This window comes from Onthophagus taurus, chromosome 7 (genome assembly GCF_036711975.1).
Source record: "Onthophagus taurus isolate NC chromosome 7, IU_Otau_3.0, whole genome shotgun sequence".
In the NCBI taxonomy this organism is placed as follows: domain Eukaryota; kingdom Metazoa; phylum Arthropoda; class Insecta; order Coleoptera; family Scarabaeidae; genus Onthophagus; species Onthophagus taurus.
In genome coordinates, this window is record NC_091972.1 from 10,040,829 (window position 1) to 10,065,425 (window position 24,597).

Genomic DNA, 24,597 nt, shown 5'->3' on the forward strand with positions numbered 1-24,597 from the left:
TCTTTCCACATGCTCCTTCCAAATTTTCTTTCTAACTTTTTACTACATCCTATATGTTACATCTTTCTCTGATAGGCTCCGCCTATCTCGCAGTGTTACATTAAACATAGATCCCCAGACTTTCATCATCATCACCCTTATTCTCTGTTTAGTCTTCTTTATGCTGAATACCAATTAAAACTAGAACTAACACTAGAGCTAGAACTAGAAACATTCGGATTTAGCCGCACATCTGTCAAGACGGCTAAACCCGAATGATTCTAGTTTTAGGTCTTGTGCTAGTTCTAGTGATAGTACTAGTGTAAAACTAGAACTAACACTAGACCTAGAACTAGAGAGTATCGGGTTTAGCGTTGAAAATGTAGAAATATCAATGTATAGAATAATTAATTTTCTTTATTAAATTTAGATTAAGATTTTTACATCAAAATATACTAAAACTTAATGGAAAAATTTCATTTATGTTATTTATTTTTCAATTATTGTTTATTCCTAAAAAAATCGGTAATAATAAAAACATAAAAAGAATTGTATTTAGAATCTATTAAACGCAATTTCTACCAAATAATGAATAAAATCATACTTGTCATGGTAATGATGTTAAAAAATTAAATCCCCAAAAAATATGACAGATAAAATTTTGATTGGTTTTTTAAAAAATAGTTATTAGTAAAAAAATGTTAAAAAGAATGATTAGTTGTTGTGTAAAAGAACATGGAGCGATAGTAGGTAAAAAAATGAATATAAAAAAAATTAGAACTAACGAACTAGAAACATTCGGGTTTAGCCGTGCTGTAAAGACGGCTAAACCCAAATGATTCTAGTTCTAGATATAATGTTGGTTCTAGTTTTACACTACCACTGTCATTAGAACTAATCTTAGTTCTAGTTTTAGTTCAATATGCAGCAATAGTGATTTTTTATGCTAACTACCACTGTCACTACATTAGATCTAGAACAAGAAACATTCAGACATGTTGTATAATATTATGTGGGACAAAGTAAGTAGGTACGCTCTGGTTTCTATGGAAATGTATTTTTGTATATTCGATTCATTACAAATAAAAAATTGTTCATGTCCAACATACGACTCTTCTTTTCACTATCTAAATTTGAAATTATCAAGTCGGTCATTATTGATGCTATAATAAAAGAAATGACGTTTCCACAAGACTAAATATTGCTTCCAGAGGAGTAACACTGTTGTCAAAAGACTAGATATTGCTCCAGAAGACTAAATATTGTTTTCAGAAAACTAATAGTGCTACCAAAAGATTAAATGCTGCTCCAGAAGACTAAATATGGTCTAAAATTGACTAAAATTGTTGATATTAATAAAATATAATGCACTTCTTAGATTTACTTTTGCCATCTTATTGGTTGTCCATAAAGAAAACATGGTATATACTTAAAAATAAATAAAAAATAACGAATGCACCTGACACTAAAACATTTCATTTGATATTGGTTAAATCAAAGGAATTTGTTTGTGGGCAAAACTACAGGTATATTTGTATTATAAAATATAAATTGCATTATAGGAGTACTACTTAGAAAAGATTCCACTACAATTTGCAAGTCACCGTAATGCTATATTAGATATTGCAATTAGATAATGGTCAAATCTTGAAACATGATACCATAAATAAGGTTGCAGCTGATTTTAAAGTAACATCTGTTTTGTTTGTTTAAAATGTTGTTTTGAAGAATTTATTTCTTTCGGAATTTCATTTTGATTGAGACGCATTGTTTCATACAAGATAGTTTTTCTCTTTTATCATAATCTGCTTACTGTGGAGATGTACAAAAGTTGTCAAAATCACTTTTGAAGACATCGGCCGTTTTTGCAAAATAATGTTTATAAGCGTTCCATAATTTTGCCGCACACTGTATAATTGTTGTTTATAAATATCTTGATTTAGATTCGCATAATAGAGTTTTACCGGATCCAGTTTAGACGACCTTTATAGACCATGAGTGTCTCATCGATAGTGATATCTCTTTCCGGAATGTATAAACTAGAACAGTTTTTGTTTATGTAATCGAAAACGGGCCACATCTTATCTTGGGATTAGGTGCGTTTCCGTGTTATATCTTTCGCAATCGTCAAAATGTATTTCTTTTATTTCCCATTAGAAATAAACATTGAAAATATTAAAATATTTCTGACAATGTCCAACATATCTTTTCCACTGGTATTTTATGATCCTTGGACAATTTCTATAACAGTTATCGGTGACCATTGCTTTCTTGAAGATGTGTTACACATCAGCGTATACTTTCAGTCGCAATGCTCTTTCCTGCCTTTTCTGTTACTTTCTTTGGGTATTTTGAACAAAACGGTTTTCTTGAATTTTGTTCCTGAAATTTTATCGAAAGCTGTATTAAGAGTATAAAATTGCAAATCACCTGCTGTGTTATTTGAATGTGTTATTACTTACGTTTATAAGCTATAAGTAGGTACAGCATACCAAACTACTTTTATTGGTTCAAAAAATGTATTATTAACTTATAATTCATATTTATCGCCATTTACATTTTTCGCCATTCAAGTCATCTGGCATATGTAGAGTTTATTGCAACATCGTTTACCGTTAATACCTCCCAAGTATTTCACTTTTATATATGACATCGAGGTTGCAGGGATATGTAGGGGCATGAATGCGATATTTGTCTTGTCGTTGTTGGCAAGATTTTACTCTTTCCAGACTTTGCTCTAAATTTGCAAAAAATTTATTTTTCCTTTCCCAGCAACCATCTGGAACCATTTTTTTGCAGAAAAAACAATTTTTTTACTCATAGATATTTTGGACCTTCACACAATCTGTTTTATTTATTCCTTTTCGAACTCTTGAATTATCGGCCAAACAAATATTAAAAGTGGTTTGAACTTATAATCTCCAACTACATTTGCACCAAACAGTCACGTCAATCGATCTATATAAACACTTGATATCTCGCGCAGATCTTTCGCTGTAAGAACATGGTTTAATAAAAAAAATTAAAATTTGGCTAATTTTAAAGCGGAAAAAAATTAGCACACCGTTAAAAAACAGGGAAAAAGAAGAGATTTATAACGTATCGTCAACAATTTTCTAAATCTGATAAAAGAAGCACTTCTCCCCCTAATGTAACGTGTTATAGAGGGGTGTCCATAATGAGCCCTCCAGTGGCCGATCTCCAGAGTTATAAATTACACTTTTTTCCTCGCCCGCCCTATAAACTACATCCCAGCTGTTGCAAATGAATCAATTTAAACCAGATAGTTATCTCTACCGGGGTTAATCACCGTTTTGTGAATCAATGAATAAGATATCATTTAAAAAAAATATAAATAATAAACTAAAACGTTTATATCTCAAATGTCAATAATTTGACAGATAAAAGTCATAATAACGAAATGTCATTTGAAATGAACTCTTTAAAATATTTCAAGTTAGAATTTGTTTCTCATGAAAAATCGTTTCCGTTATGTATTGTATAATTTAACGTTTCAATTTCTTTTTTATGTTCCCTTTTAAATTAAGTTCGTATTATGATGGACCCTGACCAGTCGAGTAGCTTACAGCGGCAGCGGTCCAGAAAAGATGAAAGAACCGAAAGAATGAAAGAGCAAGTTGAGGGAATGCGCGTGTTTTTCATATTATTATGCTGGGTGAACGCGTTCGTTTGTTCACAAATGCCGGGCTTGTGGTCTGCTTTAGCCGCTAACCGCCTCTCTTTTTGAACGGAAACAGTTGTCACGTCGTTGCGGACGGTCGCTTGAATCTGTCAATCATTTCTGTCAAAGAGAAAGAAAAAGGAATCAACAAAAAAGAAAAAGAAATAACAAGACGAGATTTCCAACTAGTTTTAAAACGGAATTTACTTAAATAAAAATTTATTTTTATATAATATTTGGTAATATAGCAAAATCGAGCCGTAACTAACTAGTAAAAATACAGCTAATATTAACACTAGAATTAACACTAGATCTAGAACTAGAATCATTCGGGGTTAGCCGTCTTAAGAGATGCATGGCAGTAACAGTCATGTGGTTTTACACTAGCACTGTTACTAGAACTAACATTAGACCTAGAACTAGAACCATTCGGGTTTAGCCGTAGTTCTTGGTCTAGTTTTAGTTCTACTTTTAGTTCAAACGAAGTTTAAAAACTTGGCCGGTGAAGTACACTGTCATTATTCATTATGGAGATTTATTTGTTTACTCTGAGGTTCGGTGGTTGAGTAGAGGACGAATTCACTCGTTTTAATGATGTCCTAATCCGCCATAGTTGAATATTTTAAACAATATTTTTGGAAATGAACCTTATCAACTGTAATACCTAGGAACCCAACCCAACTCAACTGAGATACCAAGCAGTATCCCGTACTTTCAGAAAAGATACCTCAACATCCTTTGTAATCCTACGACAAACACCATGTGGAAATAATTTCTAGCCTTCACATCTCGTTTTAAAAGTTTTAACGAGATCACTTGCCACGACTCCGAAGAATGTGCAGAAGGTCCGATGTTGCGTTCAACGCAACACGGACCAGGTTAGGAAGCTTGGCGTCAATATCGGTAGCACTTAGAACATCATCAGAAGAAATCTAAACCTTTAAAGTTGTCTCCACTTCCTCAACAATACAATAAAGCTGAAAAGATTGGAAAATTCTCGCCGAATGCAACCATCAGAGCCAACGTCAACTATTCAAGGAAGGTCAGCAAAAGACCGCAATGGATTACGCCGTATTACAAACTTTCTAGTTCTAATTCTAGTGTTAGCTCTAGTTAGAGTTTAATAAGTTGTGTTATGTTCTAAAAATTTATTGACTGAGGTTAATCGATATGTCATTTTTGAGTTGAAAATGTAGAAATATCAATGTATAGAATAATTAATTTTCTTTATTAAATTTAGATTAAGATTTTTACATCAAAATATACTAAAACATAATGGAAAAATTTTATTTATATTATTTATTTTTCAATTATTGTTTATTCAAAAAAAAAATCGGTATAATAAAAACATAAAAAGAATTGTATTTAGAATCTATTAAACGCAATTTCTACCAAATAATGAATAAAATCATACTTGTCATGGTAATGATGTTAAAAAATTAAATCCCCAAAAAATATGACATAAAATTTTGAAATTTGGTTTTTTAAAAAAAAACTTATTATAGTAAAAAAATGTTAAAAAGAGTGATTAGTTTTTGTGTAAAAAAAGATGGAGGGGGAACATTCGGGTTTAGCCGTTCGTCTCTTAAGACGGCTAAACACGAAGGTTTCTAGTTCTAGATCTAGTTTTAGTTCTACTTTTAGTTCAAGAAAAATATACAGCAATCTAGCGATTTATAGACAACTAATGGAATACCCCGAGATATATCCAAAGTCCGATGTTCTAATGTTATATCGAGATTATACAATATTGAAATTATTTGAATTTAACAAGTTATCTTAAAAATCTTTTATTTCAGGTAAATTTTAAGTTTTAAAATCAAATAATACAAAAACATCAACCCACATTTACACAGTCAATGAACATTGCTCGTAAACAGAACTAATTCTACTATTCACCCCCGTATTACACGGTTTATTTACTCTTTTGTCCACAAAAAAAACAATTTTTAAAGAAAGAACCTGGCGCCGATTTTTTCGCATGAACGATTTTTTTCGTTTACGTAAAAACGAAGGTGGTTTCCTTCGTCGCGCCGTCTAAAAGATAATGGGGAAACACTAAACTTTCCGTTTATAAAAGGGGGAATAACATCAACCGTCTGGTTAATCCACTTCCCTTTTTTTTGCTACAATATAGACATAGACGCGACGCGACGGTCGCGGTGTGGCATTAACAGAGGAAGTTCTTCTTCTTGTATGGTTTCACAAGCTTATTCACTTTTAACTTTTTCCCTTCTTTCTATTCTATTCTTTTTTTGCACGAAGTGCGTGAACCACATCCGTTCACTGCGTGTGTTCCATGGCTTCTTTTGCATCGCTTCAACAATTTCGATGATGGTCAAAAAGCTTCAATAAGGTTTCAGTTTGTTTTTCGTATGTTTAATCTAGGTATTAATTTCAATTTTTTTTTAGATTAGTTTCAAAATGTTGCTTAAATTTAAAACGTCGAATTGAAAAATAAACTTTTTTTTAGATCTTTGAAATGAATTTAGAATCGTTTTGAACAATTTGGAGATGTTTAGACTAGTTTTGTACTTAATAACTAAAACCGAAGAGTATTTTACAATCCCCCAACAATAAATAACTGTAAACGTCAGTTTGTCATCTGATATGTTCCGTATTTAGACATCACGGTGGTTGTATTTTAAAGTGAGTGGAGATTCTAACGTGTTCTCGCCCAAGGAAGAGGAAGACTGGAAAAAAAAGTGTGGTTTTATAAAAAACTTCTAAAACGGTAGGAATTCCTACAAATCAGGGGTTAATGCCACATAAACTAGGCTGCTATTTACGATTTGATGTGTTTTCTAATTGTTTCGTTTACCTAAACGACCATTCTTAAAGAAAATCAAAAACAACGTTTTTTGATTATTTTTTTTTATAAAAATATAAATCAATATTGAAACGTATTATTAGAGAGAGTAGGGGAAACGTTTTCGCAATGAAATGACGGTCTCCTCGAAATGAGCAAGCAAGCATCCCATCAGAAATGTAAAAGGGCAGAGAGGCAGACAGGTAAGGGTTGGCCTTTTGGAGGAATAATGGTGTGTAATATGATATCAGAGAGCGGCTCCCTGTTTATACAGAGTGAACATCCGCCTCTGTGAACGAAACTCGACGTTCGGCAGCAGCAGTAGACGAAAAGAAGGGAAAATCGAAATACACATCGGCCGTCTAACCTTACTTTCAAAATTACCGAAAATTCGACAAAGATTAGATTCCCATTCAGTTAGTAGTGCAATAACTTTAAATACTCTTAAATAACATTTAAACACTTTGGGTTAGTTTAAATAAAGAGTTTAACAATTAATTGATTAATTTTAATTGTTTAACCTTACTTTTCAAACTACCGAAAATTCGATAAAGGTTATTTATTCTGATTTAGTTGGTATTGTGATACCTCTAAATACCAAATATATTCCTTAAACACTTATAAGTTGGTTTAAATAAAGAGTTTAATGTTCTAAAAATGCATTAAGTGAGGTTAACTGAAATGTCATGTTGTTCCAACTTTGTACGCATATACAGGTGTTTAGAAATTGGCTGTTAATAAATATGCTGCAATTTTCTTTAGAGAAGTTATTTTCTTTAGATTTAAAGTTCGTTTTTAACATTTTTTCATTATCATATCTTCATGAAAAACACATTTGGTAACATAGTAGAACAACATTTTAACATTAAGAATTTAATTAGTTAATTTCTTTTCCTAATCATGGTCAATATATGATCTGGGCCATTATTCTCCATTGCTACTCATAATTTTGCTCCTTTGCAGATGCCTCTTAGTGTGTCCCCAAGCAGCATTCTTAGGCTCATATAGTTTTCTATATACACCAGTATCATCAACCGTAGAAATACATAATCACCATCACTTCTGATTCGAAGACGCAATCCCGTCTATATGTTACATATCATTTTTGTATTATGAGATTAGAGTTATTGGAATGGAGGCGTCATATCGTATTTGATGCAAATAGTTGCATCAAAGAATAAACCTTATGAACATGGAAATATGATTTTAAAATTTTCTGATTCTTTGATTGCCAATTATAAGATACTGTCTGTCATAAAGTCAGTACAACTTTCTGTGAGTAAGGACATCTATTATGCCATTAATACCACTCCATTAACCATCAACAGGCAGTATATAGAAAATTTCTAAAGCTAAAAGAAGTTCAAAAACTTGGCTATTAAAGTATATAGAGATTTATTTGTTTAGTCTGAGGTTCCCAACCCAACCCGAAGTTTTCAATCAGGAAATAGGTTACAGAGCTTGGCGTCAGTATTGGTAGCACTTGGAACATCATCAGAAGAAAGCCAAACCTTTAAAGTTGTCTCCACTTCCTCAACTATACAATAAAGCTAAAAAGATTGGAAAATTCTTGCCGAATGATTCGCCGAAGATTTTCACACTCTGCAACCATCAGAACAAACGTCAACTATTCAAGGGGGGTCAGCAAAAGACCGCAATGGATTACGTCGTATTAAATTCTAGTTCTAAGTCTAGTGTGAGTTCTAATTCTAGTGTTAGCTCTAGTTAGAGTTTAAACAAAGTGTTTAATGTTCTAAAAATTTATTGATCGAGGGTAATCGATATGTCATTTTTGAGTTAAAAATATAGAAACATCGATATATAGAATAATTAATTTCCTTTATTAAATTTAAATTATAATTTTTACATCAATATAAAATAACAAGCAAGGAAACATCAAAATATACTAAAACTTAATGGAAAATTTTTTATTTATTTTTCAATTATTGTTTATTCATAAAAAAATCGGTAATAATAAAAACATAAAAAGAATTGTATTTAGAATCTATTAAACGCAATTTCTACCAAATAATGTATAAAATCATACTTGTCATGGTAATGATGTTAAAAAATTAAATCCCCCAAAAAATATGACAGATGAAATTTTGATCGGTTTTTTTTAAAATAGTTATTAGTAAAAAAATGTTAAAAAGAGTGATTAGTTTTTGTGTAAAAGAAGATCGAGCGATAGTAGGTAAAAAAATGAATATAAAAAAACCCGACATCAGGGTGATCTGTATGATCACATAAAGCACGCTATTTAAACGACCATTAACAGGGTCGAATGAAAGAAGTCCGACAGCCATCGACAAGTCTATTGTGCGCGTTTTACAGCGGGTACAATAGACCATATCCACCGTCATCAAGGTTCTGATTATCAGAGGATGCACGAAAATAGATCGAATTACACGCACTTTGAACGAGGCTACGTTCCAACTAAATAGATTTTCGTAAAGTTTCACAATAATCCATCAATAAACAATTTTATACTGTACTTTTTTTAACATTTTAGTGCAAAAATCTTTATTAGAAGTTTAGTAGACGTTGGTGGCATTTACAATTGGAATCAAAGCGGAATAACGGAATCCTAACTCGACGTAGAGATCGAGTGGCCTCTCAGTAGGCTCCCCACATTTAATTACACGTCACGGGGGTAGTAATACGATCGCGGTGCCCCCTCAGACCCACACACACACCGTTCCAGTTATGCTATTATGTGCAATTACTGTCCCGAGTAATGAAACAGCAACCACCACCGCCGCCACCACCACGCACCCATTCCCAACCCTTAACAGACGCGTGGAGTATTCCAATTATTCGCAGTAGTGATGCCATGGCGACCCCGTAAAAGGGAATCTCCCCCAAACAACCTGAAAGGCCAACTTTGTTACCTTACCAATTATCTTGATAATAACGATGATATTTTATAAAGAAACTTTCTTTATACAAATTTATTTCGTGATTAATTATTTTTATCTTGTCTTTAAATTTAATTGTAATTGAAAAACCAACAAAAAATTGAATTAGCGTCGGAATTTGTAATTGCTTATTCGATATCCCCACGAACAAAGTGTATTATTGGGTGTTTGTAAAGTCCCAGGAGAGGAAACTTAATCTTTAAGGCGGTTGGAGGCTTTAGAAAACAACTCCCTTTTCTAAAAATAAATTAATTAATACTAATTCTCAATAAAAATGTTTTATTTTTTTTAAACAAGTTGTGGCATTCGAATATCATCCGGTATCGATAAGATTTTATTAAAGACATTTTATTATTAAATATCTATTATCAAAGGTATTTTCATTGTTAAAAAACAAATCCTTTTCCGTTTGGTGTTTGGTGTTCGAGATAAATATATTTAAAACATTACTTTCTAATCTTATCTTTAGCTTATTGTTTTTCGCAGTATGGTTTCTTGGAACGATTGTTTTTTTGCATTATGATAACTTTTCATATCGCAAATTGTGCAAATGCAGTTGCAATTATTGAGCAAGTTCAATTTTTATCGATTTTTTTTATATGAATAAAAACAGGTCTTCAAAAAGTTCTCGTTCTCATTCAATACATTTTTTTTACTCATTTTTGAAAATTTCTGACGATTTTCGCACACATTTATACCGTAATCTGGTCCCAGGCGAGTACCAGAGCCATTTTGAGCGTTTTTACGTTGGCGTATCGTGTTCCTGAGATTTTTTGCTCTAACGATAAGATAAACCAAACGACGTAATAAATTGGGTTGCAATCCGGCGAATTGGGCAGCCAAATGTTTTTGCTCCAAAAGCCAAGAAACAGCGCATCGCAAATGGTGATGATCGAATTGGCCGAATTTGACGGCGCCCAGTTTTGCTGAAGAATCAACCCTTCTTAAGAAAGTGTTCTGCTACCATTCTGCTACCTACACCTCCAGAATGTCTCGTAAAACCGGCTGTTAATAGCTGACGACGTTGATCTTGAAGTTCCCATCAATGAGAACCACCACAAAAGCAAAGAACTGGCGGGGGACATACAAATTCGGGGGATATTCTTCCAGAAAAAAGGCTTGGACATCTATGTTATATTTTTTAACGAGCATTCTTTTAGATAAAATAGAAATGTCTTAAAATTGTATCTTGATGTTTAATTCGCCGAAGTTGACATTTCTAACTTCACTCTTATGCTGGAAACGTTCAATTAATGATCTAACTTCACTGTCACAATTTTAATGTCAAAATGCGATACAAATTGGTTATTTATTTCAAAAATATTATGATTTTAAAATTACAAAATTAACTTTAATTAAGATGTCATTCTAACGTCAATATAACGGATGTTTTTAACATTTATAACAAACCTCATTCCGTTGTTTGAAATGTCTTAAAATTTTATCTTGACGTTTAATTCGCCGAGGTAGACATTTCTAACTTCACTGTTATGCATGAAACGTTCTATTAATGATCTGACTTAATTTTTATTTATTTGCTTTCACAATTGTAATGTTAAAATGTGAATCAAATTGGGTATTTATGTCAAAAATATTCCAATTCTTAAAATTATGAATTTAAAATTACAAAATTAACATTAATTAAGATGTCATTCAAACGTCAATATAACTGATGTTTTCCACATTTATACCAAACTTCATTCCGTTGTTTGAAATGTCTTAAAATTTTATTTTGACGTTTAATTCGCCGAGGTTGATATTTCTAACTTCACTCTTATGCTTGAAACGTTCAATTAATGATCTTTCTTTCCCTTTTCTATCCCGTTCTGATAGGGATAAAAAATATGGGGCGTTCCATTTAAAATTATCTACTTTCTCGCCATCGAATTTGGAGAAACAGTAATTCAATTTTTGACCACCCCTGTATAAGATATTCCGATACAACAAATGATAATTTATTTGACAGCATCTGAAGAGTAATAGTGTCAATGTAGATTTTTTTTTGAATGAACATTGACTGAGATATGGGGTTTTAAAGTGCATGGTGAAATTTACCAAAGAAAGGTAAAACCAAAATAACTCGAAAACTTAACTTTTATCAAAGTCAACATATTTTTTTACGTACAATTAAAAGGTGCAATAAAAAGTATAGCATTCCATTTAAAATAACTAAGTTATGGACTACTTGCGGTAGACCGGAAGTTATATATAATATATTCTAATATTCCAATATCCCCTGAATTTGTATCGAATTGATTCCATAGTTTATGTACATACACTGTATAATTTTTTGCTACTAAACGTCAAAACAATACTTTTAAACGTCAAAATTAATTTAAAATTTTATTATTTTGTGTATTATTGTACATTAAAATGACAACTTCAATGTGAATTTGTAATTGAAACTTCATTATTTTTGTACAAATTTCTGTTTGAAACGTTACAGTGACAGAAAACGCGTTTTATTCGTGAAAAAAAAACCTACTGTCAAAAAAAAATCTAATTTACAGAACATACATAAAAGAACGTAGTACAATAAACCAATTTGAAACCAAACCCGACCATTTATCATTTATTGCAACGGGAGTAATCCAAAACCGACATGAATCCGCAACGAAATAAAACGTTACCAATCAATTTTTCTGGCTTTTTGTTCGATACATCAAAAAAAAAGTATCGATTTATTCGCGAAAAAGGGTTCTCCTTTGTATGCAGCCCAAAATGTAACCCTACTTTTGATTTCGTTCCTAATAAATAATCTGAATTAAAAAAGAAAACTAATTTATTTTTTTCTCCATTCCATTTTTTTATTTTCTCGTTATAAAAAGTGACAATTTTTTCGGGCCCTAAGCCATATCGCGTTACGTCACTTTTACTTGAATTACACACACAGACACATACAGAGGCTTTGTCTCTTTTCTCAGTCAGCAATTGAAATGGTCTAATACTCTTTGCGTTACGCAGTTTCTCGCTTCCACAAACTCGTATCGTATTACAGAACGCGACTCTCGTTCATATTTTATTTCGTTCAGTTTGCGGTCTGTGGTTAGCAAGGTGACGTGAATATATCTTTTTTTTTTGATTTTATTTATTTATTGAGTAAACTGTAAAAGTCATCAAAAGAAGCATTTAATTTAAATTAAATTAAAAGTATTTTGACAGTTGTTAAAATCTAGTGACATCGTAAACTTGATGTTATTTATTAATATAGTAGTTACTGCTACTGTATGTTGTGCGTTAAAAAATATTTGATTTCAACATCAACATCACCGTTTCCAGTACAGTATACATCCTTGTTACCATGACGACGATGTTACTCGAGCCAATAACGCCCCGAAACGATCGTCGTGCTTGTCAAATCCCCATCCCTACCGCCTCAAAGAGAACTTTACGAACTGGGCGGTATCGATGGGCGTGGTCTGGAAATAAAGGGAGAGAATATAGCGACAGATGCTCCTATATACCTCTATCTCTGTCTCTTTACGACTACTAATGTTAGTCTGTTGATTGTCTGTCGCTATCTCTATCTTTCTTGTTTACCTTGTCAGGAATTCGCTTTATCTCTTTCTTGCATGTTGATGCGGGTTAGCAGTGGGAGCGAGATGGAAACTGTATGTTTGTTGTTTGAAGAAGAAGATGGGTTTGTGGATGATGACGGGTGCATGAATGAAAGCTCGCTTTTATTGTTCGCCCTCTCTTCTTTGCAAATATTAGCTTTGTTCGTCGGAGCTTTCATCATCAGGGGTTTTTGGGGAAAAAGGAGCGAGAGGGAGAGAGGGGATGAAGGAAAATAAAAAACTAAATCGATAAAGGTGGCTTTTTTTTGGAGATTTTTTTTATCTTTTTGATATATTTACTTATATCGAAATATTAAAACATTTATATTCATTCCACACTAAAATATTATAATGTATTTAATAATTGAAAGTATAAGAAACAAAAGTTAAGCCAGTTTGTTATAAACAATGAAGCTTTTTGAATACCGTATTGATTGAAAAGTAAGTCATGTTAGAGCAATTTTAGATTGTTGATACTTTAGACATCTGCCATCAACATTATCCGTAATAGGCCTGTTTTGGTTCAAGAGATCTGCAATTCCAAACAGTTTTGAACCTTCCTGCGCATACATTGAATATGCAATATGTATGCGCAAGTTTGCTACAATTTCTTGAAAACAACTAAACTAGGTTTATTGGTCCCTTTCATAAATGAAACATGTCACTTTTGTGTCAAGGGATTGTTGATGAAGTAGCATTCCAATACTTCAGTTCATGTTTCAAGTTTATGTACCAAATTAATCAAATTAATTTCCAATATGTAGAAGCACACCTAGAAGAGTCTAGGCACTGCTTTCATTGGTTTCATTTCTACTTTTATCTACTTCCGTCTAACCAAAAACAATAGTTTTCTGCTTTAAAGAATTTTGACCCTGTACCAAGAGGACACTACTCTGGGTAGTGATTTGATATTTGACACAATCAATGCAGCGACATTTTTTGTTAGGCTCAAGTCAAATCACTAAGTTTATTTTGACCCAATAATTGTGGTACAAAAGCTTTCTTCGGCTTGTATTCATCAGTATCATCACTTTTCACGTTTTCTGAGCTCAATAACTTGTCATAAATCTTCAAGAATGGTAGATGCAACTTTTGCATGTTATCATATTCTAGTATTCTTTCAAAAATAATAATTTGCATAATTTTGTGTATCCCTCCAAACCTTTAAAATTGCAAAAGGCATTGATTTTCTTGTATCATTTTTCCACAGCTTCAGTTCTTCAAACATATCTATATTAGATATGTTTGAAGAGTGACTCACGAAGGTAACAGATGCTCTATGTCATTTTCACTTTCTATTATGGTATCAACAGTGTAAGAAGATTTTTGATGAAACAGTAGAGGCAGTTAGATAAATTTTTGTGTATTTTCCACAACTCCGTATTCACCAACAGGCGGTGTGAAAATTTTTGCGATACCACATACAGGGGCAGTATTTCATTTAACTGGAAAAAGGTGAATCTCACACCTTCACTCAAATATAAGGCACAAGAAATCAGGTCATTTTGTAACTTGAATGGCATTTTCCAAAATTTAATGGGTATTGTATCATAATTAAGGTGGGTATAGTTATTTTCACAATTGACAGAATATTCTAACTTCATTTTTCAACAATATGGAGTACCTAGTAGGACACTGACATAATACTAACATTATGGAGCACTGGCATAACGACGTGTGTCAATATCTAAACGAAAATTCCCTATTCATTGAAATGGGCGATAAGGTTAGTATTGTTTTCTGGACAATCAGACCTTTCGATCTTACAGTATGCGACTTCCTTCTAAGAGAGTAAAACATAAACTAGAGCGCGTATGGCCAAATTGGAAACCGTTTGAACGTGCCATGCAAAACGCGGAGCGCACATAGAGTTAGTTTATGCACAAAAACATTAAAACTTTTAATTCTAACTCGTACTAATAGTTCAAAGCCAAAATAAATCTGAGTTTTGTGGAGTTACGAATTCTACTCAAAACAAGCTTTCATCTTTTAACAACCACGTTTGTCCTAAGATTGTCAGAGGCGATGTTGCCTTTCTGACGTACTTCCTTAGCTGAAGAGACCCATCGAACTCGAGACAAGCGAAACAAAATAATCTGTTATGTTACTCGAACGATGCTTTTTGAACGCTGTCTTTCTAAAACACAGTCTTTTGCATGCAATTTTTGCAAAGTGCCAAGTTTGCGCAAAATGTGGAAAAGACTTTGTTTTTGACAAAGTGAAGTAATTTGACGAATGCGAAACAGTTTGCGTCAAAGACAAAACGGGATTCATTCAAAGTATGATGTATTAAAAAACTTAAATTATCATTTACTGGCTTTATCTCCGATAACACAAAGGTATTGGCAGTGAAAAGTATCAAAAACCTGTATCACAAATTGATCGTTGTTAGTAGCTCCATTTTGGTTTTCAACATCACAATTCGGCGTAGCTTTAGATTCCTTGTAACTGTAGATATATGGGGATAGAATGACGTTGAGTGCAGTTAAACATTGGTTTAACGATTTTGATAGTGGTTGAAAAGAGTTGTCTCAGCTTTTATTTTTCAAATTTTCAAGATGCAGAAAATAGATGATTCATACTTGTGGAAAACATTATTTATAAAAGCTGGTACAACTTCATTTAACATTTATTTGTTTCAGGAGAGAGCAAATGTTGATTTTCTTAGCTTAGCCCACATAGAAATCTTACCCAACCTAACTCGCTATCAGCAGTCTGAAAGCAGGCAGCATTATGTGAGTTGTGTCCAACGGACACATATAAGATTCTATTATTTTGGAAATTTCTGACAATCATAAAATATATCGGCTTTCAACTGACCTGTATCCGATTTTCCATAATACTATTTACTAGGCATACTGTTAATTACATCTTTTGGCAACTAAGAAATGCCATTGCCAAAGCAATGTCCTTCTGATATTAGATTTCTTCTAAAGAATGATTTACTCCAGTTTTTTTGAAATCAGAAAAATTTTCAGAAATCATTTTGCTGGGACCTTGCGTCTTTGACCTTTCATGTTTTTTTGAGCAGACCTTATTGTTTTTATTTGGCGTTGAGAATAAAAATGAAATAACATTTTAGACACGATAGCAACCCAAACAAAAAGGAAAATGGAAGGTGGCTATTAGCAAATACAACTTTCCATTGATTTAGTCACTTTTAAAGTTGTTTCAGAGTAACATCCGAAATGTGTATTAATAGACGTACGGCATAACTCGGAGGTTTCTAGTTTTAGCTTTATTTCTAATAAGCAATTTAGATGTTAGAAACAATAAAATGATATTTAAAGTATTTGTGTAAAGATGAAACGAAAAAAAAAAATATTTTGACAAATTTAAAATAAACATTGGTTTTGAGACCCAAAAACAAATCTTTTAAACGGAATTGAAACGAAATGTTGTTGTTGTCTCTGAAACGAAAGGGAAACGGGTGAGAAAGCAAAAACAAAAAGGCGATTTTGGGTGAGCCGAAGGGTAAGAATTTATTTTTCAACCCTAAAGTGAAAGAAATCACCCGAAAACCGCAAAGGATCGTTTGAAATTAAAATTGTAACGTTTTTTTTATAATACATAATAAAATACTTTTCTCACGAGCACCTTAAACACTTTACCACCTTATTATGTAAACTTATAAAGAATAGAAATTATTTGGTTTTGTAATTTATATTGGGTAAAGGGTCAAGAAGGGTGAATAACACAAAACTTCAATATGTAACCCCTTTTCGTAAATTGTAGATTCTTTGACCTGGTTTCAATTGTAATATTTAAAAAAAATTATACCTGCTTGAAATGTAGAGCAATGTAGGGGTTTAACCCTATTTTTTAATATTATACAAAATTGTGTAAATTTTAAAATTAAAACTTCTGGTTCGATGTAAGAGAAGAATTAGAGCCGCAAAAGCGAAATGTGTGGAAACAACCGGTCACAGTTTGCGGTTCCAACAATATTCTTTCGGAAACACAATTTTTTGTTCTCGACTAGATTTTTTTTTATTTTTCAATTGCGTTTGTCGAGCGTTGCGGTTTTGCGGCTAGAACGCAACATTGCAGAAACGCGTGGGAAACTTGATTTTGTACTCGTCACAGGCGCCACAAGCTTTTTATGCATATCTTCGCTATTTTTTACTTATTTCCAATCATTATGGTAAAAAAAATTAAGTTGTAAAGTAAGAAATGATAAAAGTAGACTGATTTCTTAGTCAACAAGTGGTCATAATATTTATATTATTCTTAGTACTAAACATTTTAAAACAACATCACGATCAACTTCATTTTATTACGCGAAATTAAAAGAAAAAAGAATTTTCTTAGGTCACCAACGTTGGTTTGTTGTTGAAATGTGCTTTTGCTGCATATTTAGCACGTCCACTGCGATAATGTCTCCTCTCTATAAAACGTTCAAATTGCACTCTTTACTTTTTGTTTAGTTTTTCTTTTTACTTTTCAAGGTTACGTTCGTAACGTGTAAAAATAGGTGTAAACTAAAAAAATTGCTTACATTTTACGCGCATCTTTAAAAACGTCAAAATGACATTTCTAACAACGGAATGAAGTTTGTTGTAAATGTTGAAAACATCCGTTATATTGACGTTAGAATGACATCTTAATTAATGTTAATTTTGTAATTATAAAATCAAAATTTTAAGAATTGGTATATTTTTGAAATAAATAACGAATTTGCGTCGCATTTTGACATTAAACTTGTGAAAGTAAACAAATAAAAGTAAAGTTAGATCGTTAATTGAACGTTTCAAGAATAAGAGTGAAGTTAGAAATGACAACCGCGGCGAATTAACGTCAAGATATAATTTTAAGACATTTCAAACAACGGAATGAAGTTTGTTATAAATGTTTAAAACATCCGTTATACTGACGTTAGAATGACATCTTAATTAATGTTAATTTTGTAATTATAAAATCAAAATTTTAAGAATTGGTATATTTTTGAAATAAATAACGAATTTGCGTCGCATTTTGAGATTAAAATTGTGAAAGTAAATATATAAAAGTAACGTTAGAACAGTAATAGAACGTTTCAAGCATAAGAGTGAAGTTAGAAATGTCAACATTAAACGTCAACATAACATTTTCAGCATAATAATGATTGATAAAGTTAAAAATATAAGATAAGGGTGTAATTAGTAATTACTAATAATGTAAACTTCGAAATGATGCGATGGAAATGGAATTAACAGCATCAAGCTCAGTAATGTAAATGTAAGTACGAAATTTTAATGTAAACCTTTTTAACAATTTAAATTTGATTTCAAATTATTATTTGTTAAATTCGTAACGTGTAAAAATAAGTGTAAACTAAACTAAAGATTTGATATACACTTTAAAAACGTCAAAATGACATTTCTAACAACGGAATGAAGTTTGTTATAAATGTTGAAAACATCCATTATATTAATTTTGTAATTTTATAAAAAAAATTTTTAAAATTGGTGTGTTGTTGAAATAAATAACCAATTTGTATCGCATTTTGAAATTAAAATTGTAAAAGTAAATAAATAAAAGTGAAGTTAGAAGTGAAATAGTTTCAAGTATAAGAGTGAAGTTAGAAATGTCAACCTCAGTGTCTCAAACGTCAAGATAACATTTTATGCATATTGGTTGCAATTTTTTCTTCTTTGACAAACAAGAACATAATTCGCGAACTCAAATCGGACGCTTACACACACATACCAATAAGTCTTGCATCGTATATGGCTTTAGTTATGTGTGGAAGTAGAAGTAACGCAGCATAAGCAAAGCAATAAGTAAACAGCGAGAGAGCATTCGTTCCAGCTCGAAATTGAAATAATCGTCCTGTTACGCGATACTTTTTAAAACCGGCGCGCGTCCCAACAACCACAACGTCGCACGTGTCATCCACCGGGAGACATAAATTTCAACTTCATGCACGCACCCCTTATCAATTTTACGTTTATGTCACCACTCAAAATTATTATTGCAGCGACCAGAGACAGTAACATTTTAAATTGAATCGCGCGATAAGAACGAATTAAGAGAGTGGTTGTTGTTAATCACTCTCGTTTCGTATCATTATAAAAACAAGTTTGGTGTTTATGGATTTGATTAGATTAGAGAACGTGGTGTTTTAATAAATGGAATCAAATCGGAGTGGTTGGGGGAGAGTATCTCCGAGAAGGGGGGAAACGACGTTGAATATAACGATCGTTCCGAACTAAGTGTGGGTTGTTTGTATCCCCAGCGTGCTGTTGTCTGGTCCCACCGGGATGAGATCTCGTGTTACTTTAACACTTGCTGAAGAGGAGCAGCGCACGCCCGAGTGCTAAAAGGAGGCATTTACATAAAGAGGTTATTGTATTATATCCAATTCGATAAACTCGAATAACATTCGATATACATAACGAAATCGTGACTAGAATTCTTTTCCCAACTTTTTTAAATTTATTATTTGTATCTACCTCCTAGAACTAACACTAGACCTAGAACTAGAAACATTCGGATTTAGCCGTACGTCTCTCAAGACGGCTAAACCCGAATGGTTCTAGTTCTAGGTCTAGTGTTAGTTCTAGTAACAATGCTAGCGTAAAACTAGAACTAATACTAGGCGTAGAACTAAAAACATTCGGGGTTAGCGGCACGTCTTTCAAGACGGTTAAACCAGAATGATTCCAATTGTAGGTCTTCTAGTGATAATGCTAGTGCAATACTAGAACTAAAACTAGAATCTTCTAGGTCTTGTGTTAGTTCTAGTGCTAGTGTAAAACTAGAACTAACACTAGACCTAGAACTAGAAAGTATCGGGTTTAGCCGTGCGTCTTCATCTTAAGTGAAATTCACTGTATATTACTTAACTAAACTGTATTACTTGAATACCAAGTTAAATAATTATCATGTACAACTTTATAGTCTTAAAAAACCGGTCCAATTTTAGTCGACCCTTCCTGCGCGTTTAGTTAGGCTCACTTAATTAATTTGCAAAACGGAGAGGAGTCTTGGGGTCTTAACGAAGGGTGAACTGTTAACGTCATCCCAAAAAGAAAGATACGTGTATGCGGTTGCCACCCTCTAAATTATCTCCGGGACTGCCAGAGTTCATATTACTCACGCCAAATAATAGATTACAACCCTCTGGGGGAGGGTGGACGAGAACCGGCGATTTCCACCCTTAGTCGAGGTGTTGTTCATTTTTTCTCTTTTGTGATTTGCGCTTTCATACAATTCTCTAAACATATGTTGTAACTACCCATGCAATTACTTTTTGGTTGCTCAATTTTGGTTATTACCTTAATTTCTATTGTTAATAATACAAAATAAAGCAATGCATAAAATTACAGTAAAATCTCGATATTTAGCTTTCTTCTAACGATAGATGAAGATTTGTGGTCAGAAATCTTAGGTAATGGTTAAAGTTAAAGTGAGGACGCCAAACTTTTGTCATCATTCTACTATCATAAGTACATCAAACAAGTTTTAGACAATATGTGAGAAAAACTGTGTCAAATGTGAAAAATGATGACTTTAAAATATAATTTATGTTAATGGCCTTTTTTACTTGATACATGTTTTTTTCTACACAAATGATATAAAAATAGTTTTTAGATTAAAATTTAGTAATAGAATGTCGCTTTATTGACCGTGTTAGTGACACGTTAAGGCGCGAACTAAACCCGGACGTATTTCCATAATAAAAAAAAGTAACTAAATATATTTGAAGTTTCGGGTTGCGCCCGAAATACACAACGCCGCACTCATACTATATATACTTTTTTTTTAGTATCGTGTGTCCCCCATTCATCTTGTCGATTGATATCCAAGACCGAGTGACTTACTGGCTTGTTAATTTGTCACGTTCATTCATAAAACGCGTCATAACAACAAAACCCTTTTCAACTTTTCCGCCTTTATTCGCACTTCCTACTTTTCTTTTAATTTTTTTATTAATTGTTATTGTCATTTTGTAATTACCTAATTAGGTCTTGTAGTTTCTAAATTAAGATTAATCGTTATTTCTTATTATGTCATGTAAGTACTCAAAATGACTAAGAAGACTTATTTGTGTTTAATTTTTTCCTTTTAATTCATTGGGGGTGGTCCTGTATTCTTCGCGGGTGACTCTTTTTATTGTGCAGTTTCCACGGCTATGAATAAATACAATGTCCGAGGAGTTATTTTAAAGCCGAAAGAGTGTAAAGTAATTTTTGTGTCGTTCGGTGGTAGACCGGGAACCTGCCCGGGCGACATCTGTTTGTTTTTACTTTTTCTTCTTCTTCGTCTTCTTTTCTACTTCATCTTCTTAGTACGTGAGCATAAATGAGTGAGTGAGTGAGTCAATCAACGTGCTCTGTGTGTTGGTGTGTGTGTGTGTGGTAGGCTTCGGGAGTCAAATTACTTTAGCAAAAACCGAAGGACTGGATTAATTTGATTTATGGATGACTTCTTATCTTTCTTTTTTTTTTGTAAATAAGTGTTAAAATTTTCAAAAAAAAATTCTTTAAAATATAGAAATGGGACTTATTAATACTCCCCTAAGATAGTAAGTTGGAGATAGTAAGATAGTAAGCAATAATAATGATAGTACAATCAACTTTTATTGCACTTCCAAAAAAGAAGAGTGCTAAATGCAGCTTTGACTAAGCACTATTTGCATATCATATTATGACATAAAGATGTCTACTTAGCCATGAAGCCTTTGATAAAGTTAGACATGATCAACTCATATAGAATATAGCTGATGATGAATATGATTATTCGAAACCGGTTCTGATAAAAATTTTAATAAATAAGCAAGTAAGAAGTTCTCCTTTTGGCTTTTATTTTATAACATCAACTTGCAACATGGATCACATAGTTAATTCAAGATACCCACAACTTTTTAGCCTGTAGATATCGTTATATGTTTGAGTTATGAGTATTTACGTGAGCTACTTAGGTACATGTAGCGAACAACTTCGGGCAAAATGACATATTTCTACAACTACAGGATTTATGAATATAAGAACGATATTACTAGAATGAAAATTTTGACCCAGCAATATTGATAAGTAACCCAACGATTTACAGGACCGTGTTGTCTTTCTGTTAGTTTGTATCAAAATTGCCGCTTTTTTATAATAGTAGAGTATAAAAGCAAAAAAAAATCCTTATTTACAAAATAATTATTTATCGATATCCTGTTTAACGTTTTCATAACGTTCGACCGACCGAAATATACATTTCATCAAAATAGTTTATACTTTAGATTTTAAAGGGTTGCTTTAAAAGGGGTTACCCCCCAAAAATAAAACGAACGGACGCAAACGTAACGAGAACGAATCGTTTCTGACGTGTACTGGATGTTTTTGACTCGTTTTGTTTTATAAAATAAAATTTGCACCGGGCGGTTTTAAGTTACCTACAAATAGTAAATATCAAACATTTTTTAATTTATTTTATATTGGAATCGATAGTTTAATTATTTTGTAATATTTACAAAGTACAAATTTTGCAAAAATATATAACAAAACAATTTCGATATATATTGTTTTACAATTCTGAATTGAATTGCTTCCATCTATACAAAATAAAATAAATAAAATTTAAACAAACTTTCAATAAAAAAAAATAAATTATTAATAAATTAGATCAAAAGAAATTTGTTACCGTTTTTTAAATAAAGAAAACAGGTGTTTGCAACGATGTAAAATAATAGATTCGTAAACAACAACGAGAAAAAAAGTATTTACGACCGTGAAGGAAAAATTTTCTTTCTCTCACTGACATTTTTTGATATTAATGGTGTTTACACAACGTTTACGAGTGCGGTTTGGTCGACAGGCGGACTTTTAATCCTGCAGATCTTTTTCAAACAACACCAGGAAAAAATTGTTATCCATCAAATAATAACGAGGTTAAAAAAAAAATTGATAAATTTAGTTCAAAACCAAACCAACCCTTTTTATATAAAAATTTCTTCAAGTTAGGTAAATGAAATGTTGCGTGAGAACGTAAAAAGGTCAAAACCCTTTCTGGAAATTATTACTTACCAAAAAAGGGGTTAAAGTTTAGGTAAATCGGAATCAATTGATTAAACCTTGGTTAAATCTAAATCGGTTTTTACGCATTTCTGGTTTCTGTGAAAGAAAATATTTTAACCTTTTATATTTTACGCACACCTGGTGGTTATAACAACTCAAATTTCTCAACTCATAACCTCTAAATCTTATGAACTTAAATAACCAAACATAAAAAAAAGTCTTAACTCAAGATGTTTAGTGTCAAGTTCACTCTATTTTTATGATTACCTTTTAACTTGTGCCATGCTTTCTTGTCTCCTTCCTCTTCCGTTGTAATTTGAAAGGGATGACATAAGTTGTAGTACGAAGAAAATTAAATGTTTGAATATTTCGCTTACTAAAAACATAATAGATTTTTATCCAAACATCAGCTATAGTAACTGTAATACAAGATTGTTATTATTTTGCACTTATTAATGATATTACCAATAATAAAACAAACTCAAAAACCCTATTCTTGATATGAAGAGATGTTTGTTTTGATTTGTTTTTCTAATATGATATTGGTATTATTCATGTCTTTACGTTTTTCCATCATAGAAGTATGACAAGTAATCTCTGGGTGGATGAGCAAGATAATATTGCATTGTAAACCTTTTTGTGTATTATACAAAATTAATTTTTTTATACGCCTGTTGAGATAAATTTGAATTTTCGATGTTGATATTTTTATCGGAGAGAAAGGGTAAAAGTCTACTTGGGATGACAACTATATAAGTCATAAACAGGAACGATTGAAAAGATTTAATTACATATTTTAAACATTTTGTCAAAATGTGGTAATGAATTAGCAACCCAAGCCAGTAGTTTGCACAAAAACAAAAAAGAAGTATCAACTGAACTGGCTAATAAAAGCAGATCAGTCAAAAATATTAGTTTTGGTTTTATGCAAACCACAGCTTTTTTAGCACACAACCCGAAAAAGCTAAAAGTCATTTGTTATGGACGATATATCATGACTAGCACAACTTGGCATAACAGACACTGAATGTGTTAGTGAGTAGACTCTCGAAATAATAAAGTTTTATAGCATAATAGGAAGGGGAGTAGATACAACTGACAAATTAAATGCTAGATAGATTGTCGATCGAATATTCAGAAGGTGTCCTTTTGTCATAGTATAATTCTGTTCAGCCAAAAACCATGTTATTTCTAATCGCAATACTCAGAAGAACATGTAAAGAATTAAACTTCTCAAACTATTAGGAAAAGGGCTGGTAAATGCATAACAAATAACCCGATCAGAATATATGAAAAGAAATCATTTATTCAAAGGAGACCATAATTATGCGTAATATAAGGTTATAATGTAGAGTCTAATGCAGAGATTTCTTTGTAGAATATTATTATTTGCTATTACTGGGGGAGAGTCGATTAAAACGGTATGCTAAGGTAATACTCGAGACACGATTCTTTTGTTTCACACTAAATGATTTCAGAACTTTGAACAAAAAAACCGGCAAGTCTTAGTTATATGGTTTACTAAGTAGACATCCAATCATCAATCTGCGCAGTCCTGAACCAACATCGCTTTCAAGAGTCACGTGTTTTAATATGCGTACTGTTAAAAAAATATTTTCCGCTGCTCTCTGATGTGCTCTTCAAATATAAGATTCCTGCCTAA

General features: G+C 32.2%; 1 protein-coding gene and 2 long non-coding RNA genes across 5 annotated transcripts in view; 2 read left to right on the forward strand and 1 right to left on the reverse strand.

The window, feature by feature from the left end:
• The window catches only part of LOC111423822 (eya transcriptional coactivator and phosphatase 2), a 53,111-nt gene that overhangs the window by 1,267 nt on the left and 27,247 nt on the right, over positions 1 to 24,597 (forward strand). The window lies entirely within an intron of this gene.
• LOC139430781 (uncharacterized) lies at positions 605 to 3,777 on the reverse strand. Of its 2 annotated transcripts, XR_011641151.1 has the most exons (4): positions 3,044 to 3,777; positions 2,442 to 2,973; positions 1,551 to 2,361; positions 605 to 1,499 (listed from the first exon to the last, which is right to left on the reverse strand). It is a non-coding gene; the product is annotated as an uncharacterized lncRNA (long non-coding RNA). The 2 variants fall into 2 exon arrangements; XR_011641150.1 differs by having other exon boundaries at positions 605 to 2,361.
• LOC139430682 (uncharacterized) lies at positions 8,577 to 9,657 on the forward strand. The gene is made up of 3 exons (XR_011641066.1): positions 8,577 to 8,664; positions 8,749 to 8,920; positions 8,983 to 9,657. It is a non-coding gene; the product is annotated as an uncharacterized lncRNA (long non-coding RNA).